Below are 25,618 nucleotides of genomic sequence, written 5' to 3' on the forward strand. Positions count from 1 at the left end.
TGAAGTTCTTATTGTACAGATCTTTTACTTGCTTGGTTAAAGTCACACCGAGGTACTTTATATTATTTGGGTCTATTATGAAGGGTGTCGTTTCCCTAATTTCTTTCTCGGCTTGTTTCTCTTTTGTGTAGAGGAAGGCTACTGATTTCTTTGAGTTAATTTTATACCCAGCCACTTTGCTGAAGTTGTTTATCAGCTTTAGTAGTTCTCTGGTGGAACTTTTGGGATCACTTAAATATAATATCATATTATCAGCAAACAGTGATATTTTGACTTCTTCTTTTCCGATCTGTATCCCCTTGATCTCCTTTTGTTGTCTGATTGCTCTGGCTAGAACTTCAATAACTATACTGAATAAGTAGGGAGAGAGTGGGCAGCCTTGTCTAGTCCCTGATTTTAGTGGGATTGCTTCAAGTTTCTCTCCATTTAGTTTAATGTTAGCAACTGGTTTGCTATATATGGCTTTTACTATGTTTAGGAATGGGCCTTGAATTCCTATTCTTTCCAGGACTTTTATCATGAAGGGGTGTTGAATTTTGTCAAATGCTTTCTCAGCATCTAATGAAATGATCCTGTGGTTTTGTTCTTTCAGATTGTTTATATAATGGATCACGTTGATGGTTTTCCATATATTAAACCATCCCTGCATGCCTGGGATGAAGCCTACTTGATCATGGTGGATGATTGTTTTGATGTGCTCTTGGATTCAATTTGCCAGAATTTTTTTTTTTTTTGGTTCTTTTTTTTCCCGAGCTGGGGACTGAACCCATGGCCTTGCGCTTCCTAGGCAAGCACTGTACCAATGAGCTAAACCCCCAACCCCGGTTTGCCAGAATTTCATTGAGTATTTTTGTGTCGATATTCATAAGGGAAATTGGTCTGAAGTTCTCTTTCTTTGTTGGGTCTTTGTGTGGTTTAGGTATAAGAGTAATTGTGGCTTCATAGAAGGAGTTCGGTAGTGATCTATCTGTTTCAGTTTTGTGGAATAGTTTGGATAGTATTGGTATGAGGTCTTCTATGAAGGTCTGATAGAATTCTGCAGTAAACCTGTGTGGACCTTGGCTCTTTTTGGTTGGGAGACCTTTAATGACTGCTTCTATTTCCTTAGGAGTTATGGGGTTGATTAACTGCTTTATCTGTTCCTGATTTAACTTCGGTACCTGGTATCTGTCTAGGAAATCGCCCATTTCCTGCAGATTTTCAAGTTTTGTTGAATATAGGCTTTTATAGTAAGATCTGATGATTTTTTGAATTTCCTCTGAATCTGTAGTTATGTCTCCCTTTTGATTTCTGATTTTGTTAATTTGGACACACTGTCTGTGTCTTTTAATTAGTCTGGCTAAGAGTTTATCTATCTTGTTGATTTTCTCAAAGAACAAACTTTTGGTTTTGTTGATTCTTTCTATGGTCCTTGTTGTTTCTACTTGGTTGATTTCAGCTCTGAGTTTGATTATTTCCTGCCTTCTACTCCTCCTGGGTGTACTTGCTCCTTTTTGTTCTAGAGCTTTTAGGTGTCCTGTCAAGCTGGTGACATATGCTCTTTCCTGTTTCTTTCTACAGGCACTCAGCGCTATGAGTTTTGCTCTTAGCCCAGCTTTCATTATGTCCCCTAAATTTGGGTATGTTGTACCTTCATTTTCATTAATTTCTAAAAAGTCTTTATTTCTTTCTGACCAGGTTATCGTTGAGTAGAGCATTGTTCAACTTCCACGTATATGTGGGCGTTCTTCCCTTATTGTTATTGAAGACCAGCTTTAGGCCGTGGTGGTCTGATAGCACGCATGGGATTATTTCTATCTTTCAATACCTGTTGAGGCCCGTTTTTTGACGAATTATGTGGTCAATTTTGGAAAAAGTACCATGAGGAGCTGAGAAGAAAGTATATCCTTTTACTTTAGGATAGAATGTTCTATAAATATCTGTTAAGTCCATTTGGCTCATGACTTCTCTTAGTCTGTCTACGTCTCTGTTTAACTTCTGTTTCCATGACCTGTCCATTGATGAGAGTGGGTTGTTGAAATTTCCTACTATTACTCTGTGAGGTGCAATGTGTGTTTTGAGCTTTAGTAAGGTTTCTTTTACGTATGTAGGTGCTCTTGTATTTGGGGCATAGATATTTAGGATTGAGAGTTCATCTTGGTGGATTTTTCCTTTGATAAATATAAAGTGTCCTTCCTTACCTTTTTGATGACTTTTAGTTGAAATTTGATATGAGAATGGCTACTCCAGCTTGCTTCTTCCGACCATTTGCTTGGAAAGTTGTTTTCCAGCCTTTCACTCTGAGGTGTGTTTCCTGTAGGCAGCAGAATGCAGGGTCCTCGTTGCGTATCCAGTTTGTTTATCTATGTCTTTTTATTGTGGAGTTGAGGCCATTGTTGTTGAGAGATATTAAGGAATCGTGATTATTGCTTCCTGTATATTCATATTTGGATATGAGGTTATGTTTGTGTGCTTTCCTTCTCTTTGTTTTGTTGCCAAGACGATTAGTTTCTTCCTTCTTCTAGGGTATAGCTAGCCTCCTTATGTTGGGCTTTACCATTTATTATCCTTTGTAGTGCTGGATTTTTAGAAAGATATTGTGTAAGTTTGGTTTTGTCATGGAATATCTTGGTTTCTCCATCTATGTTAATTGAGTTTTGCAGGATACAGTAACCTGGGCTGGCATTTGTGTTCTCTTAGGGTCTGTATGACATCTGTCCAGGATCTTCTGGCTTTCATAGTCTCTGGCAAAAAGTCTGGTGTGATTCTGATGGGTCTGCCTTTATATGTTACTTGAACTTTTTCCCTTACTGCTTTTAATATTCTTTCTTTATTTTGTGCATTTGGTGTTTTGACTATTATGTGACAGGAGGAGTTTCTTTTCTGGTCCAATCTATTTGGAGTTCTGTAGGCTTCTTGTATGCTTATGGGTATCTCTTTCTTTAGGTTAGGGAAGTTTTCTTCTATGATTTTGTTGAAGATATTTACTGGTCCTTTGAACTGGGAGTCTTCACTCTCTTCTATACCTATTATCCTTAGGTTTGATCTTCTCATTGAGTCCTGTATTTCCTGTATGTTTTGGACCAGTAGCTTTTTCTGCTTTACATTATCTTTGACAGTTGAGTCGATGATTTCTATGGAATCTTTTGCTCCTGAGATTCTCTCTTCCATCTCTTGTATTCTGTTGGTTAAGCTTGTATCTACGGCTCCTTGTCTTTTCTTTTGGTTTTCTATATCCAGGTTTGTTTCCATGTGTTCTTTCTTGATTTCTTCTATTTCCATTTTTAATTCCTTCAACTGTTTGATTGTGTTTTCCTGGAATTCTTTCAGGGATTTTTGTGATTCCTCTCTGTAGACTTCTACTTGTTTATTTATGTTTTTCTGTGTTTCTCTAAGGGAGTTCTTCACGTCTTTCTTGAAGTCTTCCAGCATCATGATCAAATATGATTTTGAAACTAGATCTTGCTTTTCTGCTGTGTTTGGATATTCCGTGTTTGTTTTGATGGGAGAATTGGGCTCCGATGGTGCCATGTAGTCTTGGTTTCTGTTGCTTGGATTCCTGCATTTGCCTCTCGCCATCAGATTATCTCTAGTGTTACTTTGTTCTTCTATTTCTGACAGTGGCTAGACTGTCCTATAAGCCTGTGTGTCAGGGGTGCTGTAGACCTGTTTTCCTATTTTCTTTCAGCCAGTTATGGGAACAGAGTGTTCCGCTTTCAGGCGTGTAGTTTTTCCTATCTACAGGGCTTCAGCTGTTACTGTGGGCCTGTGTCCTGAGTTCACTAGGCAGGTCACTTGGAGCAGGAAGGTTTGTCTTACCTGTGGTCCCGAGGCTCTACTTTGCTCGTGGGGTGCTGCCTACGAGTTCTCTGCGGGGGCAGCAACCAGGAAGATCTGCGCCGCCCTTCCCAGGAGCTTCCGTGCACCAGAGTTCCAGATGGCATTTGGTGTTTTCCTCTGGAATCAGTAATGTGGGCAGAGTGCAGTCTCTTCTGGTTTCCCAGGTGTGTCTGCCTCTCTGAAGGTTTAGCTCTCCCTCCCATGGGATTTATCTGGTCGGTCCCTTCAGGTTCTGGCGGTATCTCTGATGCAGGGGACCTGCTGCTGCTGTGCCCTTATCCAAGGGAACCCAGAGGCCGTATCCCCAGTCTACCCCTTAACCTTGCCATGCCAGGGGCCAAACTCTTGACATGTGTATTACAGCTATTAAAGTCAATTTCCTGGCTTTCTTGTAAAATTGACTTGAGAAACAAAAGAAATCAGTTTACCTTTTTTTTTAAAGCCATTTATTGAATGTATTCTTTGAAAAGCATTGATATTGAATGCATATTAACAACTCATTCTGGTCAAATTTGTCACATTACCCTCCATACTTTCTTCTATCTATCTTATCTATCTATCTATCTATCTATCTATCTATCTATCAATCATGATCTATTTTTTTGGCCTTGTGATACACTGGGTTGAACTAGGGCCTCCCATGTGGTCATGAGTGGTGAGCTATCCACTGGGGCATGAGTAGCTCAGCAGTGGCTACATCATTGAAGACAGTGACTGCTACTCCTCTAGCAGCTCTTCACTGCCATTGGTTTTCCTTGTAAAGCAGGGGCCCACAGTCTCTTCCCCTCCTACCTCTTCCCAGGCTCAGTCTTGTTAAGGCCCCGTGTGCATAACCTCAGCTTCTTTGAGAAGGTAAGGATCGTGAGTTTGCCATGCACTTAGGACAGCATGTTGTGGTCCTCTTCACATCATCTAGTTCTTACATTTTTTGGGGTCTCTTTTCTGCAATATTCCTTCAACTTGGAGGTGTTGATATTGGTATGGCATTAACTAAAATATTAATCAAATGTTAGGTCTCATTGTGAATTAATTTATATATCAAATTAACTTATTAGAATACCTATTACCTGGTTGCTGCCGCTGCAGAGAGCCCGTGGGCAGCACCCCACGAGCGATCATGAGCCTCGGGACCACAAGTAAGACCAACTTTTCTGCTGCAAGAAAGCTGTCTGGTGAGCTTGGGACACACGGAAGCAGAATTCCTCTAGGACCGGGCACGTTCTGTGTTTACCAGAAGTCCCACACCCGCGGATCCCGGCCCGCAGCAGCTCTCTGCTCCCAGACCCGGTGAGAGAGAGACCCAACCGCCTGGTCAGGTGGGCACTCCTGAGGCTGCAGAGCAGAAGAGACCACCAACACTGCTCACCCCTGCCCACATCCCTGGCACAAGAGGAAACTGTATAAGGCCTCTGGGCTCCCATGGGGGAGGGCCCAGGAGCGGCAGGACCCCTGCCTGAGATACCGCCGGAACCTGAAGGAAACAGACCGGATAAACAGTTCTCTGCACCCAAATCCCGTGGGAGGGAGAGCTAAACCTTCAGAGAGGCAGACAAGCCTGGGAAACCAGAAGAGACTGCTCCCTGCACACACATCTCGGACGCCAGAGGAAAAAGCCAAAGACCATCTGGAACCCTGGTTCACTGAAGCTCCCAGAAGGGGCGGCACAGGTCTTCCTGGTTGCTGCCACTGCAGAGAGCCCGTGGGCAGCACCCCACGAGCGATCTTGAGCCTCGGGACCACAGGTAAGACCAACTTTTCTGCTGCAAGAAAGCTGCCTGGTGAACTCAAGACACAGGCCCACAGGAACAGCTGAAGACCTGTAGAGAGGAAAAACTACACGCCCGAAAGCAGAACACTCTGTCCCCATAACTGACTGAAAGAGAGGAAAACAGGTCTACAGCACTCCTGACACACAGGCTTATAGGACAGTCTAGCCACTGTCAGAAATAGCAGAACAAAGTAACACTAGAGATAATCTGATGGCGAGAGGCAAGCGCAGGAACCCAAGCAACAGAAACCAAGACTACATGGCACCATCGGAGCCCAATTCTCCCATCAAAACAAACATGGAATATCCAAACACACCAGAAAAGCAAGATCTAGTTTCAAAATCATTTTTGATCATGATGCTGGAGGACTTCAAGAAAGACGTGAAGAACTCCCTTAGAGAACAAGTAGAAGCCTACAGAGAGGAATCGTAAAAATGCCTGAAAGAATTCCAGGAAAACATAGATAAACAAGCAGAAGCCCATAGAGAGGAGACACAAAAATCCCTGAAAGAATTCCAGGAAAACACAATCAAACAGTTGAAGGAATTGAGGATGGAAATAGAAGCAATCAAGAAAGAACACAGGGAAACAGCCCTGGATGTAGATAACCAAAAGAAGAGACAAGGAGCTGTAGATACAAGCTTCACCAACAGAATACAAGAGATGGAAGAGAGAATCTCAGGAGCAGAAGATTCCATAGAGATCATTGACTCAACTGTCAAGGATAATGTAAAGCGGAAAAAGCTACTGGTCCAAAACATACAGGAAATCCAGGACTCAATGAGAAGATCAAACCTAAGGATAATAGGTATAGAAGAGAGTGAAGACTCCCAGCTCAAAGGACCAGTAAATATCTTCAACAAAATCATAGAAGAAAACTTCCCTAACCTAAAAAAAGAGATACCCATAGACATACAAGAAGCCTACAGAACTCCAAATAGATTGGACCAGAAAAGAAACACCTCTCGTCACATAATTGTCAAAACACCAAACGCACAAAATAAAGAAAGAATATTAAAAGCAGTAAGGGAAAAAGGTCAAGTAACATATAAAGGCAGACCTATCAGAATCACACCAGACTTCTCGCCAGAAACTATGAAGGCCAGAAGATCCTGGACTGATGTCATACAGACTCTAAGAGAACACAAATGCCAGCCCAGGTTACTGTATCCAGCAAAACTCTCAATTAACATTGATGGAGAAACCAAGATATTCCATGACAAAACCAAATTTACACAATATCTTTCTACAAATCCAGCACTACAAAGGATAATAAATGGTAAAGCCCAACATAAGGAGGCAAGCTATACCCTAGAAGAAGCAAGAAACTAATCGTCTTGGCAAAAAAACAAAGAGAAGGAAAGCACACAAACATAACCTTACATCCAAATATGAATATAACGGGAAGCAATAATCACTATTCCTTAATATCTCTCAATATCAATGGCCTCAACTCCCCAATAAAAAGACATAGATTAACAAACTGGATATGCAACGAGGACCCTGCATTCTGCTGCCTACAGGAAACACACCTCAGAGACAAAGACAGACATTACCTCAGAGTGAAATGCTGGAAAACAACTTTCCAAGCAAATGGTCAGGAGAAGCAAGCTGGAGTAGCCATTCTAATATCAAATAAAATCAATTTCCAACTAAAAGTCATCAAAAAAGATAAGGAAGGACACTTCATATTCATCAAAGGAAAAATCCACCAAGATGAACTGTCAATCCTGAATATCTATGCCCCAAATACAAGGGCACCTACATACGTAAAAGAAACCTTACTAAAGCTCAAAACACACATTGCACCTCACACAATAATAGTGGGAGATTTCAACACCCCACTCTCATCAATGGACAGATCATGGAAACAGAAATTAAACAGTGATGTCGACAGACTAAGAGAAGTCATGAGCCAAATGGACTTAACGGATATTTATAGAACATTCTATCCTAAAGCAAAAGGATATACCTTCTTCTCAGCTCCTCATGGCACTTTCTCCAAAATTGACCATATAATTGGTCAAAAAACGGGCCTCAACAGGTACAGAAAGATAGAAATAATCACATGCGTGCTATCGGACCACCACAGCCTAAAATTTGTCTTCAATAACAATAAGGGAAGAATGCCCACATATACGTGGAAATTGAACAATGCTCTACTCAATGATAACCTGGTCAAGGAAGAAATAAAGAAATAAATTAAAAACTTTTTAGAATTTAATGAAAATGAATGTACAACATACCCAAACTTATGGGACACAATGAAAGCTGTGCTAAGAGGAAAACTCATAGCGCTGAGTGCCTGCAGAAAGAAACAGGAAAGAGCATATGTCAGCAGCTTGACAGCACACCTAAAAGCTCTAGAACAAAAAGAAGCAAATACACCCAGGAGGAGTAGAAGGCAGGAAATAATCAAACTCAGAGCTGAAATCAACCAAGTAGAAACAAAAAGGACCATAGAAAGAATCAACAGAACCAAAAGCTGGTTCTTTGAGAAAATCAACAAGATAGATAAACCCTTAGCCAGACTAACGAGAGGACACAGAGAGTGCGTCCAAATTAACAAAATCAGAAATGAAAAGGGAGACATAACTACAGATTCAGAGGAAATTCAAAAAATCATCAGATCTTACTATAAAAACCTATATTCAACAAAACGTGAAAATCTTCAGGAAATGGACAATTTCCTAGAAGGTATCGAAGTTAAATCAGGAACAGATAAACCAGTTAAACAACCCCATAACTCCTAAGGAAATAGAAGCAGTCATTAAAGGTCTTCCAACCAAAAAGAGCCCAGGACCAGACGGGTTTAGTGCAGAATTCTATCAAACCTTCATAGAAGACCTCATACCAATATTATCCAAACTATTCCACAAAATTGAAACAGATGGAGCACTACCGAATTCCTTCTACGAAGCCACAATTACTCTTATACCTAAACCACACAAAGACCCAACAAAGAAAGAGAACTTCAGACCAATTTCCCTTATGAATATCGATGCAAAAATACTCAACAAAATTCTGGCAAACCGAATTCAAGAGCACATCAAAACAATCATCCACCATGATCAAGTAGGCTTCATCCCAGGCATGCAGGGATGGTTTAATATATGGAAAACCATCAACGTGATCCATTATATAAACAAACTGAAAGAACAGAACCACATGATCATTTCATTAGATGCTGAGAAAGCATTTGACAAAATTGAACACCCCTTCATGATAAAAGTCCTGGAAAGAATAGGAATTCAAGGCCCATACCTAAACATAGTAAAAGCCATATATAGCAAACCAGTTGCTAACATTAAACTAAATGGAGAGAAACTTGAAGCAATCCCACTAAAATCAGGGACTAGACAAGGCTGCCCACTCTCTCCCTACTTATTCAATATAGTTCTTGAAGTTCTAGCCAGAGCAATCAGACAACAAAAGGAGATCAAGGGGATACAGATCGGAAAAGAAGAGGTCAAAATATCACTATTTGCAGATGACATGATAGTATATTTAAGTGATCCCAAAAGTTCCACCAGAGAACTACTAAAGCTGATAAACAACTTCAGCAAAGTGGCTGGGTATAAAATTAACTCAAATAAATCAGTAGCCTTCCTCTACACAAAAGAGAAACAAGCTGAGAAAGAAATTAGGGAAACGACACCCTTCATAATAGACCCAAATAATATAAAGTACCTCGGTGTGACTTTAACCAAGCAAGTAAAAGATCTGTACAATAAGAACTTCAAGACACTGAGGAAAGAAATTGAAGAAGACCTCAGAAGATGGAAAGATCTCCCATGCTCATGGATTAGCAGGATTAATATAGTAAAAATGGCCATTTTACCAAAAGCGATCTACAGATTCAATGCAATCCCCCTCAAAATACCAATGCAATTCTTCAAAGAGTTAGACAGAACAATTTGCAAATTCATCTGGAATAACAAAAAACCCAGGATAGCTAAAGCTATCCTCAACAATAAAAGGACGTCAGGGGGAATCACTATCCCTGAACTCAAGCAGTATTACAGAGCAATAGTGATAAAAACTGCATGGTATTGGTACAGAGACAGACAGATAGACCAATGGAATAGAATTGAAGACCCAGAAATGAATGCACACACCTATGGTCACTTGATTTTTGACAAAGGAGCCAAAACCATCCAATGGAAAAAAGATAGCATTTTCAGCAAATGGTGCTGGTTCAACTGGAGGGCAACATGTAGAAGAATGCAGATTGATCCATCCTCATCACCCTGTACAAAGCTTAAGTCCAAGTGGATCAAGGACCTCCACATCAAACCAGACACACTCAAACTAATAGAAGAAAAACTAGGGAAGCATCTGGAACACATGTGCACTGGAAAAAATTTCCTGAACAAAACACCAATGGCTTACGCTCTAAGATCAAGAATCGACAAATGGGATCTCATAAAACTGCAAAGCTTCTGTAAGGCAAAGGCCACTGTGGTTAGGACAAAACGGCAACCAACAGATTGGGAAAAGATCTTTACCAATTCTACAACAGATAGAGGCCTTATATCCAAAATATACAAAGAAGTCTAGAAGTTAGACCGCAGGGAAACAAATAACCCTATTAAAAAATGGGGCTCAGAGCTAAACAAAGAATTCACAGCTGAGGAATGCCGAATGGCTGAGAAACACCTAAAGAAATGTTCAACATCTTTAGTCATAAGGGAAATGCAAATCAAAACAACCCTGAGATTTCACCTCACACCAGTGAGAATGGCTAAGATCAAAAACTCAGGTGACAGCAGATGCTGGCGAGGATGTGGAGAAAGAGGAACACTCTTCCATTTTTGGTGGGATTGCAGACTGGTAAAACCATTCTGGAAATCAGTCTGGAGTTTCCTCAGAAAATTGGACATTGAACTACCTGAGGACCCAGCTATACCCCTCTTGGGCATATACCCAAAAGATGCCTCAACATATAAAAGAGACACGTGCTCCACTATGTTCATCGCAGCCTTATTTATAATAGCCAGAAACTGGAAAGAACCCAGATGCCCTTCAACAGAGGAATGGATTCAGAAAATGTGGTACATCTACACAATGGAATATTACTCAGCTATCAAAAACAACCAGTTTATGAAATTCGTAGGCAAATGGTTGGAACTGGAAAATATCATCCTGAGTGAGCTAACCCATTCACAGAAAGACATACATGGTATGCACTCATTGATAAGTGGCTATTAGCCCAAATGCTTGAATTACCCTAGATCCCTAGAACAAACGAAACTCAAGAGGGATGATCAAAATGTGAATGCTTCACTCCTTCTTTAAAAGGGGAAAAAGAATACCCTTGGCAGGGAAGGGAGAAGCAAAGATTAAAACAGAGACTGAAGGAACACCCATTCAGAGCCTGCCCCACATATGACCCATACATATACAGCCACCCAATTAGAGAAGATGGACGAAGCAAAGAAGTGCAGGCCTACAGGAACCGGATGTAGATCGGTCCTGAGAGACATAGCCAGAATACAGCAAATACAGAGGCGAATGCCAGCAGCAAACCACTGAACTGAGAATAGGCCCCCGTTGAAGGAATCAGAGAAAGAACTGGAAGAGCTTGAAGGGGCTCGAGACCCCAAAAGTACAACAATGTCAAGCAACCAGAGCTTCCAGGGACTAAGCCACTACCTAAAGACTATACATGGACTGACCCTGGACTCTGACCCCATAGGTAGCAATGAATATCCTAGTAAGAGCACCAGTGGAAGGGGAAGCCCTGGGTCCTGCTAAGACTGAACCCCCAGTGAAGTAGACTATGGGGGGAGGGCGGCAATGGGGGGAGGGTTGGGAGGGGAACACCCATAAGGGAGGGGAGGGGGGAGGGGGATGTTTGCCCGGAAACCAGGAAAGGGAATAACACTCGAAATGTATATAAGAAATACTCAAGTTAATAAAAAAAAAAGAATGAAAAAAAATGAATACCTATTACAGGCACACAAAATGGAGAAACTATAGCACATTATCATTCAGTTTTAGAGACCAGCACTGAGGTGATGGATAGTATTGGTCCGAAATAACACTTTTATTTTTCTTTTAAGATATCTTGTTTTTTTTAATAGAATTTACATTTCCATTTATATAATGATAATTAATATGTTTTAACCAAAACTTCAAAGATAGGAGTTTATTATTTAATGCAACCTTTGCTTTATAATATTTGAATGCAAACATATTTACTCAATTCAGCTGAGATTGAATGGAGGGATTATGTGTGTGGTCAGGATAATTACTGTACTTTATAGCGTGTTTTGGGAGATTTCAAAGGTATATTGTTCATTAGCAGTTGGGAAGGCAAAGTTCTAACTACAGTGCATGCCAATAATTAAGCAACTCACAAATATTTATCATCAATTTTGAATAGATACACATTTAAATCAGAAAGCTTAAACAAATGAAATTAAGATTTAGTGCCTAATTTTTTTTTAAAAAAATTCTGGGTTTGGTCAATAGCACTCTGTGTGTGTGTGTGTGTGTGTGTGTGTGTGTGTGTGTGTGTGTATTTGCACATATGTGACTACATACTGAGAACTAAACACTGGGCTACAGTATAATTGCTTTTTCCTCTTTTCAAAGTCAGCAATATACTCTGTTACAGACAGCTTATTTCATGTTCCGATTTTCCAGTTGACTCCTGGGCACAGTTAAAGAGCACATTCTGTAGTGCTATTATTTTCTAATCAGTGTTTCCTGTGGAGATTTTATGAAGACTTTTATTTATATTCCATCCTGGAACATAAGAGAAAGTTAAACTAAACAGAAGGCCTAGGGAGAAGGTGTGACTGAACTTTTATGCATAAATATATGGTCTTGTCAGTAGAAGTCAAATTGAGTCAAAAATTTGACATGACTTGATTCCCTATTGGAGTGAAATATATATATATATATATATATATATATATATATATATATATATATATATATCCTTGTTATGGGTTATGGGTGGTATCTGCAAGTCTCCAATAACCAGGTTTTGGTTAGAGTTCCATTCATTGCTTATACATTATTGGTCACTAATGAATGAAAACCATTTATACAATGCACAGGTTAACAGTGATGTTTGTCATGTGTAACTGAAGTGTTTGTCACACTGTAATTATAATCATAATAGGATAAGGATATTACTTCTAATAATCTAGCCAGCTAGGGTTCAGAAGCATGGATATCTAATTAGACAAGCCTAGGTTTGTATCTCAGTTTTGCCATTTATAGCTGTAGACATGGTGATTATGTAGAATCTTGTATGTACACATTCTGATTTCAGTTGCTTCACCTTTTTAGTATGCTACAATAAGTACCTTTAAGAATCATATAAGGCCTTAAGGCTAATATTGAGCTCCATATTAAGAATTGAGCTCCATATTCAGCAAAGCTTCAAGGGTGATAAATGCCAGAAGATAATACATTTATTATATGTAACTTATGCTCCTCCCACTAAAAAATCATGTTTGTATACAGTTGTGTGAACAAGATGGAGAGAGAACAGTATTCCAGATTCAACTATCAAAAGATCGACACAAAATCCAACAGAAAATTTTGAGAAGCTTCTTTTTTTTTCACCTTGATGACTATGTAAATATTCATGCTAGCATTTGCTGATGGTACTGTATTTGAATAAAAAAAACCACTAAATTTTTTAATCAAAAAAACAAAACAAACAAACAAAAAAACCCAGTGATGTTTGTCATACAAACCCTGGCTATTCATTTATTGGTGAGCCTTCTCTCCTACACACAAAGATGGGGGTGGGGGCGGCTATCATATGGCTAATATGTCAAAGTCCAACATTTCGATCAAGTTGGTAAATGGAAGAGTTTGCAATGCTATAAATAGTTGATTTGCATATATATAAGAATAGGGTTCATGTAAAAAATTGTTGGAATGGCACTGGGAAGCTTCATATGAAAGTTGGCAGCTTTGATCAGTACAGATCAATCAGAAGCATAGAATGAGAGCATTGTCTGACAACGGACAGAAAATGAGTAGGAAGAGGGTGCTTTTGGAAGAACTGTCTGCTTGTACCCTACGAGGAAATGGTGCAACACGAGGCATCTTATGGAATAAAATTTATAAATATTTGAAAACTAATTTGTTTCAGATATTGCATCTTTCCCATAGCCAGCAGACAATAAAGGAAGTCATTTTAAAGGAGGGTTACTGTTTTTTAGAAGCCAAAGTAATCCTGTAAGTAAATCTAAAGTGGATGTAGAGACTTGAGAACTTTCTGACAGGTAGATGCTGGGAAATTTGGAGTTGTGTTTCTGCAAAGTTACCAAGCAGCAGAAGATTGCACGGATAAGTCATTTCATTTGATGTTTCTGAGCTTTCTCTCTCTTCTGAGTGATGGAGATAAAGGACACATTTTAAAGACTGTCTGCAGGCTTCATTTCAGGAACTGTAGAAGAAGTCAATATCAGATTTCAGAGTCTGAGGATTTGTCCTACTTTCATGGGGGAAAGAACCACCTCATGATGTTTATACTGGAAGTTCTGACTTTTGTAGATATCGTATGATTAGATGCTAGCTGCATGGGATTTCTGTGTGGGGACCCTTGTGAATGTTCATTATTCCATGCCATCAAATTTGACCTGTATGGAGCAAGCTGATGGTTATAACATCGGTGTCCTTCACATTGCAATATTGGTTATGAGGCCGATGATGGAATAAGTACAGAATGACCTTTAGTTACCATGAAAATATTGTTAAAGAATTGCCCTGGAAATTCCTGTCATGCTTGATGGCATTTCTGGGAACTCAGGCTTCTGCTGTACTCACCAGCTTGTGACCTCACACATAGTGCCCTGGTCTGATTCCTTCCCATCAAAGAGTTCAACCTAGGCCTAATTCTGGTACACTGTGAACACAGATGAGGATCCTTGATGGGTTTAGGTAAGGTGTTGTCATTCTACCTCAACCTGGACCATCTTGAAAGAAGGGTTAACAGGAAGACTAAATAAACTAGTACTTACTAGCTGCTTGTGTCTAGACCCACACATTGAAAGTACTATTTGGGTGGTTTGGTTTTGTGTTCAGTTACACACTGCCTAGATTATTAAATGCATGGGCAAGATCACAGAGCTGGACCAAGGTAAATTTTATAAATTCATAAACCAAATATAACAGCACCACCTGATAACTTGTTGGCATCTGGCTCCTCTGGGCCCAAACCAGTTCAACTTTACACAGAAACTTTACACAGACAGCGCCTAGCAATCTGCATTACCTTAAGCCCTCCAAACCATTCAGATACATACCAAAGCTTGAGAAATACCATCTAGATTAGCCCCCAGAGGTAAGAAAAGAGGCTGAGTCTGCATTCTCCATCCAGAAAGTGGATGAAATAGCCCCGAGTCTGGGGTGAGATGAGACATGAACCACCAGGAGCACGCAGATCATTAAGGTCCTTGCTGGCACCCAGCATCCCATGGAAGACGGCCTTCCAGCAGGAGTGCCTGTCCACAGCTAGGCCTTCCAGCAGGAGTGCCTGTCCACAGCTCTGGCTTCCAGCAGGAGTGCCTGTTCACTGCAGGTGGCTGGAGAGTAATCAACACATGGTGTACTTGCCATCCTCTCCTGTGGTATCCATGCCAGACACTTAAAATTAACTGAGGAAAACAGCCTTCTTCCTCAGCTGGTGTTTGGTGTTCAGTCTTCAAATACAGCACTCTAGGCAGCCACTATCATACAGTGAATACCTGACTTCCAGAATAAATCCCACTTACCACTCTGATTAAAAATTCAAAATCTCAAAGATGTTCTCTTTTTTTCCACTTTCTTTCTGTTCATATTTACTAAATATAGCCTCTGAGTAGTGTGTGTGTGTGTGTGTGTGTGTGTGTGTGTATCATCAAATATATAATTTAAACTTTTTAGTATCCTCGTTGAGGAAATGAAACAAGACAGTTGAAATAAAATAAATGTAGAATGCACAAAATATTTCAATCTATAACCAGTATAAAATTATTAATGAGATATTCCGTTCTTCTTTTTTGGAGTGTCTGAAATCCAGAACACTAAGTCCATACTTACCATATTTGAAGGCGTGGTAGCTACTTGTGGTTAGTCATTGTCCTGTTGGACAAAGTAGGTCTAAATCTTGGATCAGAGACAAAAGTACAACCTACTCCAAGCCTCAGTGGGCTCATTTTTCAGGGGCTTTTGTCCTAGTCCAATGCTTTTCTGCCCGTGGCCCTTCTGCCATCCTGCTAGGGTTTACATAAAGAAGCATAGTCATAGAAATGCTGAGAATAGGATGCCTGACACTCCTTTATGGGTGTCCCGTATCCGCATTTCCTAGCTCTGACTCATTTCTCTTCAGATTAAATATCACTTTTAAATCAGACAGGGGATTGCATATTGACCTAACATTTGCTTTTCTTGTTGAAATAAGAACTCTTTTTACAAAAGTGTGATGTTTAACTCATTAGTACCCCATGCTCAGAAGAGAGCAAGTACATCAGAGGCATCAGTTGAGTACTGGAGTGACTTCCCAGCCTGTCAGTACACAAAGTCCCATTCAGTCCTGTGACAGTTGGTGTGGAAGGTAAGAACTTGGCTGTTCAGATCTCACCGTTGAGCTATGAACTTGACCACAGGGTTTGTGCTCAGGATCCAGTTTTCAATCCTCACTGTCTGCCTTCATCTTCTTCCTCTCATTCCCCCTCTTCTTTTCTCTCTCTCTTCCCTCCTCCCTTCCCCTCCCTCTGTCTCCATTTTTCTCTTCTATCCTTCTTTCTTCCCATCTCTTCTTTCTCCCCTTGTTCCTCCTTAGTATTTGGTCCTCAATAAAGAAGGCTTCAATGGAGGAGGAAGGGCTAGCAAAACTTGGTGGCAGAGTCCACTGAAGACTTCTTTCTTGAGCTGTCAAGAACATTTTTCTATGCCTTTGAGATTGGATTCATTTGGGCACATTGTCTGGCATGTGCCAATGATGACACCTCTGTATTCTTAGTTTCTGACCACATGGCAGTTGGGTTTTGAGACATGAGACCTGGACATGAAATCTGCAGACATGGGTTGTTCCAGAAGCTAATCAGCTTCTCAGAGGCCTTGGAAGTAGCCCGGTTGATGCTACTTTTTATTAGCTACAGAGATTCAAAGCCAGTCTCAAATCAAAGGGAGTATGATTAGATTGGACATTTGGATAGAGGTGGATGGAATCACACTGAGGATCAGCAAGTGGGAGGCAAAATAAAGGCGACTTTGGAAAACCTATCCTCCCCCTCCCCCCATGCAGGAAAATGCAAGGAGAGCTGAATCACTGTGGGGGAGGCAGATCCATCATGCGGTGGTCACGTTGTGTGTACATCCAGGCGGTGACTAATTCACTTTCACATTTCTATTTCCATGGTGGGATTTTAATTAAATGTCACTTATCTTAGTAAACTTCTCAGAGCCTTGGATTATGGTCCCCTGCTTTGTGCTACTGTGATACCCTGCTTGACTCCTGGCTTATCCTGTGTCACTTGGGATAAGAATAGCCACTGTGTCTTTGGATTGTAGAATCCCTGAAGTCGGGCTCTGTGCCTACACACTCTACCTTGCTTGACGGAGTGTTGAAATGTGATTCTTTTGTCTGCTCTTTTCACTTGTATTCTTTTGAAGGTAAGCTTGGCAACCCAAGGAATGAAAAGACCACAACAATATCATACTGATGTACTTCCTTCTCATTTCCCATGCAACCCCGCCTCTCCTCCTTGTTCTCTTGTTCCTCTGCACCACCTTCCCTCAACCCCTTAGCCTCTTCCTCCTCCTCTTCTATCTTCTTCCCCCTCCTTCTCCTCCTCCTTCTTCTTCAATGGAGGTAGTCATTTTAGTATACTTTACTAAGCCTCTGGACCCCAGGTAGACTCTGCTGGTCAAGACTATGGAAAAGGTTTCCACCTTATGGGTAGTCAATAAAGATTACCCCAGCCTGGCTGACTAAGAAACCAGGGCTTTAGCCTGCCACCAAGATTTTACTTATTTAGAGTACTGGGGGTTGAAACCAGAACTTGAGTATCCATGGAAGGGCAGCACTCTTCCATTGAGCTGGACTTAAGTGTTTCACCATGGGACTTTCTTTTCACTATCGAGATATAAACTGTTGGGAGAGTGCAGGTGCCAAAGATGGATTCCTTTAAGCTCTCCTTCAATCTCATTTCTAAGGTGATAGATATCCTTTGGTGTTTGGTTAGCCTGATGTTTTCTATTTTGCTGGGGTTTGTAGTTTGAGTCTAAATGTTAGATAAAGGGTAACATGAATCTACTGGGTGTTAAACTCTGGCCAATTCTTCCCAGTAGTACTTACCTTAATTCTCAGCAAGGAAAATTTAGAGATTTGGGAGGACACTGTTCACATAAGGACAGTGGGGTGGGAAAGTGAAGTCAATAGAGATGAAAAGATGCGTTAAACATGGAAGGAGCAGCACATTGAGAGAATGTTCTGTTTTCATTTTATTTAGTTTACATACAAGGTAACAGACTTGGGGACAAGAGATTTCCCTGTAGTTCATAGCTGCTTCACATTGGGGCTGTGGATGAGACTTAGTGCGTCTGTCTGTAACACCATTTTCTTTCTCTTCTCCTTCAAACACTGCAGACAAGCATTCCCATGAGTATTTTCCCACTGTTTCATGGTCTCTCCAGCAAGCACTGAAGCCCTCTGAGCTTCACCCCTCACTACTCCCTCTGAACATTTTTGTGTGGGAATTACACAGAGGTCTTCAATTATAATGATTTCATTGGTTTCCTGATCTGTTAAACATACTGCACACAACAGATGGCTTCCAACAGTTTTCCAGTAGTTTTTTTGTTTGTTTGTTTGGTTTTTCGTTTTTGTTTTTGTTTTGTTTTTTTGTTTTGTTTTTTGTTTGTTTGTTTGTTTTTTTGCCTCTCATAGATTTTGGAGGTTTGAAGCTCTAGAGGAATAAACAAAAATTTCCAAAGACTCTATTGGAGAATATTTTTTGCCATTTCTAGTAGTCTACATTCCCAGTGTCCAGGGTTTTTGGCATCTGAGGCTCCTGGAGTTCCTTGCCTTCTCGCCATGTCTAGTGTTCGCCTGTGTCCTCTGTTGATCTTTTTCCCTCTATGTATCTGCATGTTATTTCTTCTGACAAGGATATTTTATTGTGTTTGGGGTCTACTCTACTCCTGAAGAACCCTACACAAATTGCCTTTAGATATCCATTTCCCCAGTAGGATCACATTCTGGGGTTCCTGGCCACAGCAAGTGTTAGGGGACATTCAGTCTGTTACACTTGGGTACGGTCGAATGATTCTGCTGGAATAAAGGATGGACCAAGAACTGGGGCCACACCAAAGATGTATCCTCAACTCTTGCAAGCCTTCAATTTTATTTTCTTTTCCTCTGGAATTTCAGAAGTCCAGAGCTCCAGAGCTTCTGGGTGGCTTCATGATTACCCATGAAGGAGGAAGAAAGTAGTTTCTGCTCTATTACTTTTATTTTGCAGAAAGCAAAAGAACAATGTATTCAGGCACAATCCCCAAAGTGGAAGCAAACGTTTGTGATAAAGAATAAAAACATTAACCCAGCATTATTTTTCTGGCCATGTTTTATTTTCAGTGTTTCTTTCGGGTTTCTCTAGATAGCTGTGGAACCAAAGGGAAACATCAGAAGCTGCTTTCTTCACAGAAGACAGATAAAAGTGCTCAGGGAAAAGGTCACTTTGGGGATGCGCATGGCATGTGACCGTTAAAAGAAACCAAAGTCAAACAAGCCGCTTTGCATCTTTCTTTTGTGTTAGTTGTGAGTATCCCTGTTGGACTGGATGTTTTCAGTGAAGCCCCTTACCACAGGCACAGATATCAGTTATTTGTTAGTCTCATAGTTTAATGGTGCATTTCTAAGTCATCCCAGTGGTACAGTAACTAACGATTCCTGAATCTCCACCACAGGAAGCTGCTTAGCACTTCTTGTGTTTTCATTTATTTCATATTTAAAATAATGTATTTTGATCATATTCTTTCCCCTTTCCTATCAGTCCTAGACACTCTACTTCCTTCCTTCTCACCTAGCTTCCTGTTCTGTTCTTTTTTTTTTATTTTTTCACCCTCTCAGTCAAAATTTAAGCCTGAAACAAAACCAAAACATAGATTCTCTTTTGTGTTGGCAAAATATTTCTGAACATGCTGTCTGCCCAAGCGTGTGGTTGGTAGACCAACTGACACTCCTTTAGAAAAAACTGATTTCTCCTCTCCCAGGAGCTATGAATTGCAAATATCTTCTTAGCTAGGTGTGGGGGTCTTCTTGTCTACTTTCTCTTTCTTCCCTGTGCTAGGGGTTTGTCTGGCTTGTGCTTCTGCAGATTTTGGGCTTGCTATTAAGATCCCCGTGTTCCTATGTGCATCAGCCCCATTGTGACTAGGAAGTGTTTGCTTTTTGCGTACCTTCTCTGCTATCCCTCCCAACATCTCTCGGAACTAATCTTATTGCTCACACTTTCAGGGCAACAGCAAAGGGACGGAAAAATACTGCGCATGCTTTCTAAGACCACAGAGCGAGTTAATTATATACAAAGATAGATATAGATTTGATTTGGAATTCAGGCCTTTTGAATTTCCAGAATTTCAGGAGATCTAAAAACTTAGGAAACATAAATAATTAGTAAAACATTCCCGGAATTATTGGGCATGGATTCCTGGGGTGGGGGAGGGGAATGACCTTAATGCTGATGTTGCTGGTACTGCTGATGGTGGTACTGGTGATTGTGGAGGTGGTGGTGGTGGTGGTGGTGGTGGTGACAGGTGGTAAAGTTGGTGATGATGGCAGTGGTAATTGAGGTGGCTGTGATAAGGGTTGTAGTGGTAAGAAGTGTTTGCTTGTGATGCAGACAGTGGGAGGTTAGTAGTATTGGTGTAGTAAGGATGCTTGTTCTGACAGAGGGACTATATTGGTGATGACTGGTGTTAGTAGTGATGAAGATGGCAGTGCTGACAGTAATCATGGTGACAGGGCTGAGATGGCTTCTATCACTTAAAAGCTCCTACTTTGTTCTATTAACAATATTGTATATATTATAGACTTTATGAGTAGCCATTAAATAAATGTCTCTCACACATCTGTCTTGTGGAATGATCTGTTTGAATCTGAGGAAACGAAGACTAAGTCTCCTAATACTGACTACCTTATATAGGCGATTGGGAGTACCATTTGCTCCTGCAGGTGGCAGCTTGGATATCCCCACCCACCTTTGCCAGTCTCCAAAGCTTTGCCTCTTCACAGAGCATCTTTGGAGGCGTCTGAAATTCATTTTGGTTCTTCTTAGTTCCGGCTCCAACATACCAAACGCTTTTATTTAGCAATAAAATATACATGCTGGTTGTAACATTTCAAAAACCTGAAGTGAATAAGGAGTAGTACAAGTATCTCCCATTTATCCTTGGCCCAGCTAAATAACAAATCACTGTTAATGGTTTAGCATAGAGCATTACAGACGACTTTCTCTACATATGCAGGAGTGTCATGTGTAGGTATAGTTACAAAGTGCAAACAATTTGCCCTGTTTATTACGTAATACCATCTTCCCAAGTCCAAGGTACAAGTTAATGTTTTTACCTTCCATTTCTCTTCTTCCTGCTTTTGAGGAATTAGGAAGGAAGGGAGCGAGTCTTTTTAACCCATTCCTCCCACTGTCTCCATTGCCTCTTAATGCCATATCCATCCTGGCTGTCACCCTACTCAGCGCTTTAAGGACAACCTCTTATTTGTGAGGCCAGCTCTACTAGTGCACAGTTACACCATTTCCATGGAACAACCTCTCCTAGGGGAACCAGGATGGAAGTTTGTAGCTTTGGAAGTGGCTTGAGCTAATGCAGTTAGTCTCAGGAGAGGGGGAAAAAACCAGGCCAGATAGTTCTTAGGTTGGTGTGTTCCTCAAGCAGGGAGACCAGTGCCCCATGGAGAATTGGCTTAGATTTTAGCACCTGACTTCAGCAGGGAATCAGCAGGGCTTTAGCCTCCAAGACCCTTTTCTGGCTAAGCCAATACCTGCTGTGAGGCATGGAGAGCTGTACCAAGAGCTTTAGTCTGTGATTCCTAGAACTGTGCTGGGATCCTCATGGGTAAAAGGCCTAGGTAATGAACTGATTTAGTCTTCCATCCTGCCACACAGCTGCTTTTAGTTTGACATAGAAAAATGCTACTTGAAGAGAAAAGAATTGTGTCATGTTATAAATAACCTACATCTGTAAGTCCAAATTTTAGAGTTTCAGAATTTGTGTTTAAGAAACTAGGGAGTGCATTTTAATTCAAGTGTTCATTTTGTACACAACTCATACTTCGTGCCACTACAAAATAGATAATATCTTCAGCCAGAGAAGAGCAGAATATATCTGGGTCATTAGCCAGATAATCAACATAAAGAAATTCCATCCTCTGAAGTCCATTTCATTTAGGTCTGTACCCCATTGAGATTTTATATTCCTGTGAATGAATGGACAAAACATCTTATGTGATCTTTATAATGCACTTAATGATATTTGGTTTATGGAATATAACATTCGCCCCTTTAAAATTTGTTATATTTTATTTTTTTGGTATGTGGGAGGAACACGAGTGTCACAGTATGTGTGGAAGTCAGATCCCAAACAATAGGAATCCATTCTCTCCTTTTACCACGTAAGTCTTGAGGATCAAAAGCCAAGCACCAGTCATGGAGACAAGCACTCTTACCTGCCGACACATCTTCAACAAGTCACAAAGTCATTTCCGTCACCTAATTTTATGTGTTCATCACCTGCAAGAGTAAACCTCACACCACCTAAAATTAATCATCAGTAACCATGAACCCAGCTTTCTGTATTCATAAACTTACCTAATCTGGATATTCATATAAAGCTGAAACCCTTAGCATGTGGTCCTTTACGATTGGCTCTTTTCATTTCACATAGGATGTTGGCATTTATGATGGGTGTTGTGTGAACCATCGGCGCTCCATCCTGTATCATTGCTAGGTAATGATTGACTGTGTGATGATTTCACATTTCCTTTGTACACTCCTCAGGGGACCACTGCTTCCCTTTCAGCTGTTATGAACACTGAGATACAAGTCTATGTGAGGATGTAGATTTTTGTTTCTCTTGGATATATTGCTGGTCTCATTTTGATAGGCCTTTGCTTCAAAGTTTGAGAAATTGCCTAATTAATCTCCAAAGTGGCTGAAATATTCAATACAGCTACCAGCAATGTATGAGTGATTCAACTTCTTTACATAATTTGTCAGTTTATTATTTTCAGTCTTTGCAATCCTGGTTATTCTAATGGGTTTGAGGTAATGTTTCAGTTTTGTCTTAGAATTTCCTAATGTGTACACATTTCTTCATATGTGTGTTTGCCACCTGTGTATCTTCTTGAAGGAAATTGCCACTGGATATTTTGTACCCCTTTAAAGCACGATTGATGTTTTAGTATTGCAGTGTAAAAAGTCCTTTACATAATCTATGTTATGGCTGAAAAATACTTAATTTCGATTTGTAGATTATGTCTTCAATAGCATCTGAACCCTATTCCTTTTTGGCCTGTCTCCAAAGTCATGGTGAGAAACAAACACAAGGCCCTGCCAGTGTAAGCTTCCTAGCTTAGCTTTCCTCTCAATCTCCTCAACAAGGTCAATAACACTTTCTTGTCTTAATCCTCCTTGACCTTTCTGTAGCTTTTATCTTCCCTCCTTTGTCCTTCCTCCCTTCCTCTCTCCCTCCCTCCCTTCCCCCTCCCTCATATTTGTATTAGCACTTAAATTTCAGAAGTTCTGCCAGAGGGTAGGGAGAATGAAAAACAGAAAAATATAATTCCTATCCTCAAGAGATTTGTGCTCGTGTAGGGAAGGGAGACATCCATCATACATTAATGAATGTAGAAATATAAGTGTGATTAACCCATGAAGGAGACATCCTGGCTGTGATGTGAAAATGTTCTAGGGCAAATGGCTCCAGCCCAGGGAATCTGGTTTTCTTCTTGCAATAAGTTAAAGGTTTAAATGTGATCTCAAGGACAAGAAAATACTGTGATGTGAGTGGAAGAGGAAAGTGCCTATGGATGAGAAGAGAGGAGGACCTTTTGAAAGAGGAGACAGAACAGTTTCGGCTGGAAACGAGAGCAGGAATAACATGCTGTGTCTGATGGTTTAAAATAAAATGTTCACTTAAGGACAGTGAGGAGGTGGTTGGCTTTTGTTTGTCTTTAACAAGGATTGGCAGGAGAATCAGATTTTATTTCCCAAAAGATCTCTATATATGTCATGTGAAGAATGAGTTGGCAGAGGGGAAGGACGGGGCAGGGAGGGAGCAGGGCCATTGAGAAGGTGTGGCTGGGGCTTAAGTGAGAGGTTCACGGGTATGGATTCCCCCGCAGTGGTGGGAATGGGACAGGGGGTTTATCTTGTGGGCTCCCCGAAAGAGAAATCTACACAACTCGATATGAATTAATATAAAGCATTATGATAAAAGAAGATATCAAAAAGCCAATAATGACTCCCTGGTTGTTTCTTCTGCTGTCATTTGGCAGTTAGCACTTTGCTTGAGTGCCTGTGACTACTAAGGGAAAGAAAACACTTTATTAATTTTAACTGCCATCTAATAAGTAAGTCCAAAAGTAGTTGAGGTACTACGAGTGGCAGTAGAAATAGTGGTTATGGTAATGTGGTGGTGGCGGAAGTAAAGTATCTCACTTTGGAGTGTTTACTAGCAGCAATACGGTAGTAAATGTGGAGAGCTTCATTAACTGACTTTCTCCATGATCTCAGGTGATAGATCCTGCTGATTCCCATTTTACTATCAGTAAATACAACACATAGAGACTGAACAACTTATGATGGCGCACATAGCTAGAAACAATCAAACCCAAGGTCTTCTGGGTCTGGATTCTGTTTCCTTCACGCTCAGACCTTGCTAGCTTTCATGAATCCTACCATATCTTGTAACTTTGGCATTGTTTGCAGCATCTGGAAAAGCAATTTGACATTTTTGGAAGGAAACGGTGTATTGCTTTTTCCTCTTTGTCAGATGCATGTTTAAAGGTCCAGTTACTTCGTAGACTAGAGCAAGACTAAGATAATGAGAAATGGGAGCTTCACAGGCTTCATCCTCTGGCAGTATTAGGAGATCCCTGGGAATCCAGGAGCCATATAGAAGATGCTTGTTTCATCATTGGCAAGATGAGGACACTTTTATATGTCAGGGTTTCACTCTGACTATAACCAGGTAGCTTCCAATTATTGCTCATTGCTGAATGGTTCATCTGCTATCAATGTTCTCAAATCCGAGACCCCTACTCACTCGTATTTTGATGCTGGGCAGGTTGATTAATGTGTCTTTTCCCCCTTTCATTATAAAGTAAGAAAACTTCTCATCTCGTTGGTTGAATAAAGAGCTGAGCATTTGTAAAATGTATTTCAGTGTTTAGCATTCTCCTGGTTCAATACCATATCTAAAATGCTGGTAAAGTGCAGACTTCGAAACTTTCCCTCAAATAGGATACGAATCTCTTCAAAGTTAATTGGCATTGATGACAAAATGTGAAAATATCACAGTGCGTGGTTGTTTTCACAGTGAGATAAAACAATAAACTACATACTCAGATGGGTGAAATTCCTGTGGTCTAAGAGAACAGACATGGAAAGGACGTTTTTAGTGTGGGTTTGAAGTGGTATTTAAAACTAGGCAGTGCTATATTTATTGTAACCATATGGAGTGGGGAGTATTTTGAGTCAGGAAAACAAAGTGAAAAAGCAAGCAAATGCTAAATACTGAAGTACAAGAATGAAGTTGTATTGCCAAGACAGCACGGTGCCAGGTCATTGTATAAGAGAATTGTCCTCTAGGGTACTGGGTGACATGAGCAGGTAGTCAGGGAAGGACCTGACTTGGGAATGTTTCATAACCCACCCCACCTCCACACACAACCCACACACTATTCTTTTGTTTTGAATATTATTTGTAGGTAACTCTGGCTAAGAAGACCACCCTGCTCTTGAAAGATAAAGTTATATATTCTTGTATGAAGTATC

The 25,618-nt window shown here is 40.5% G+C and overlaps 1 protein-coding gene across 3 annotated transcripts in view; it reads left to right on the forward strand.

Moving 5' to 3' along the window:
- The window catches only part of Nell1 (neural EGFL like 1), an 864,397-nt gene that overhangs the window by 528,884 nt on the left and 309,895 nt on the right, over positions 1-25,618 (forward strand).

Source organism: Rattus norvegicus, chromosome 1 (genome assembly GCF_036323735.1).
Source record: "Rattus norvegicus strain BN/NHsdMcwi chromosome 1, GRCr8, whole genome shotgun sequence".
Taxonomy (NCBI): Eukaryota; Metazoa; Chordata; class Mammalia; order Rodentia; family Muridae; genus Rattus; species Rattus norvegicus.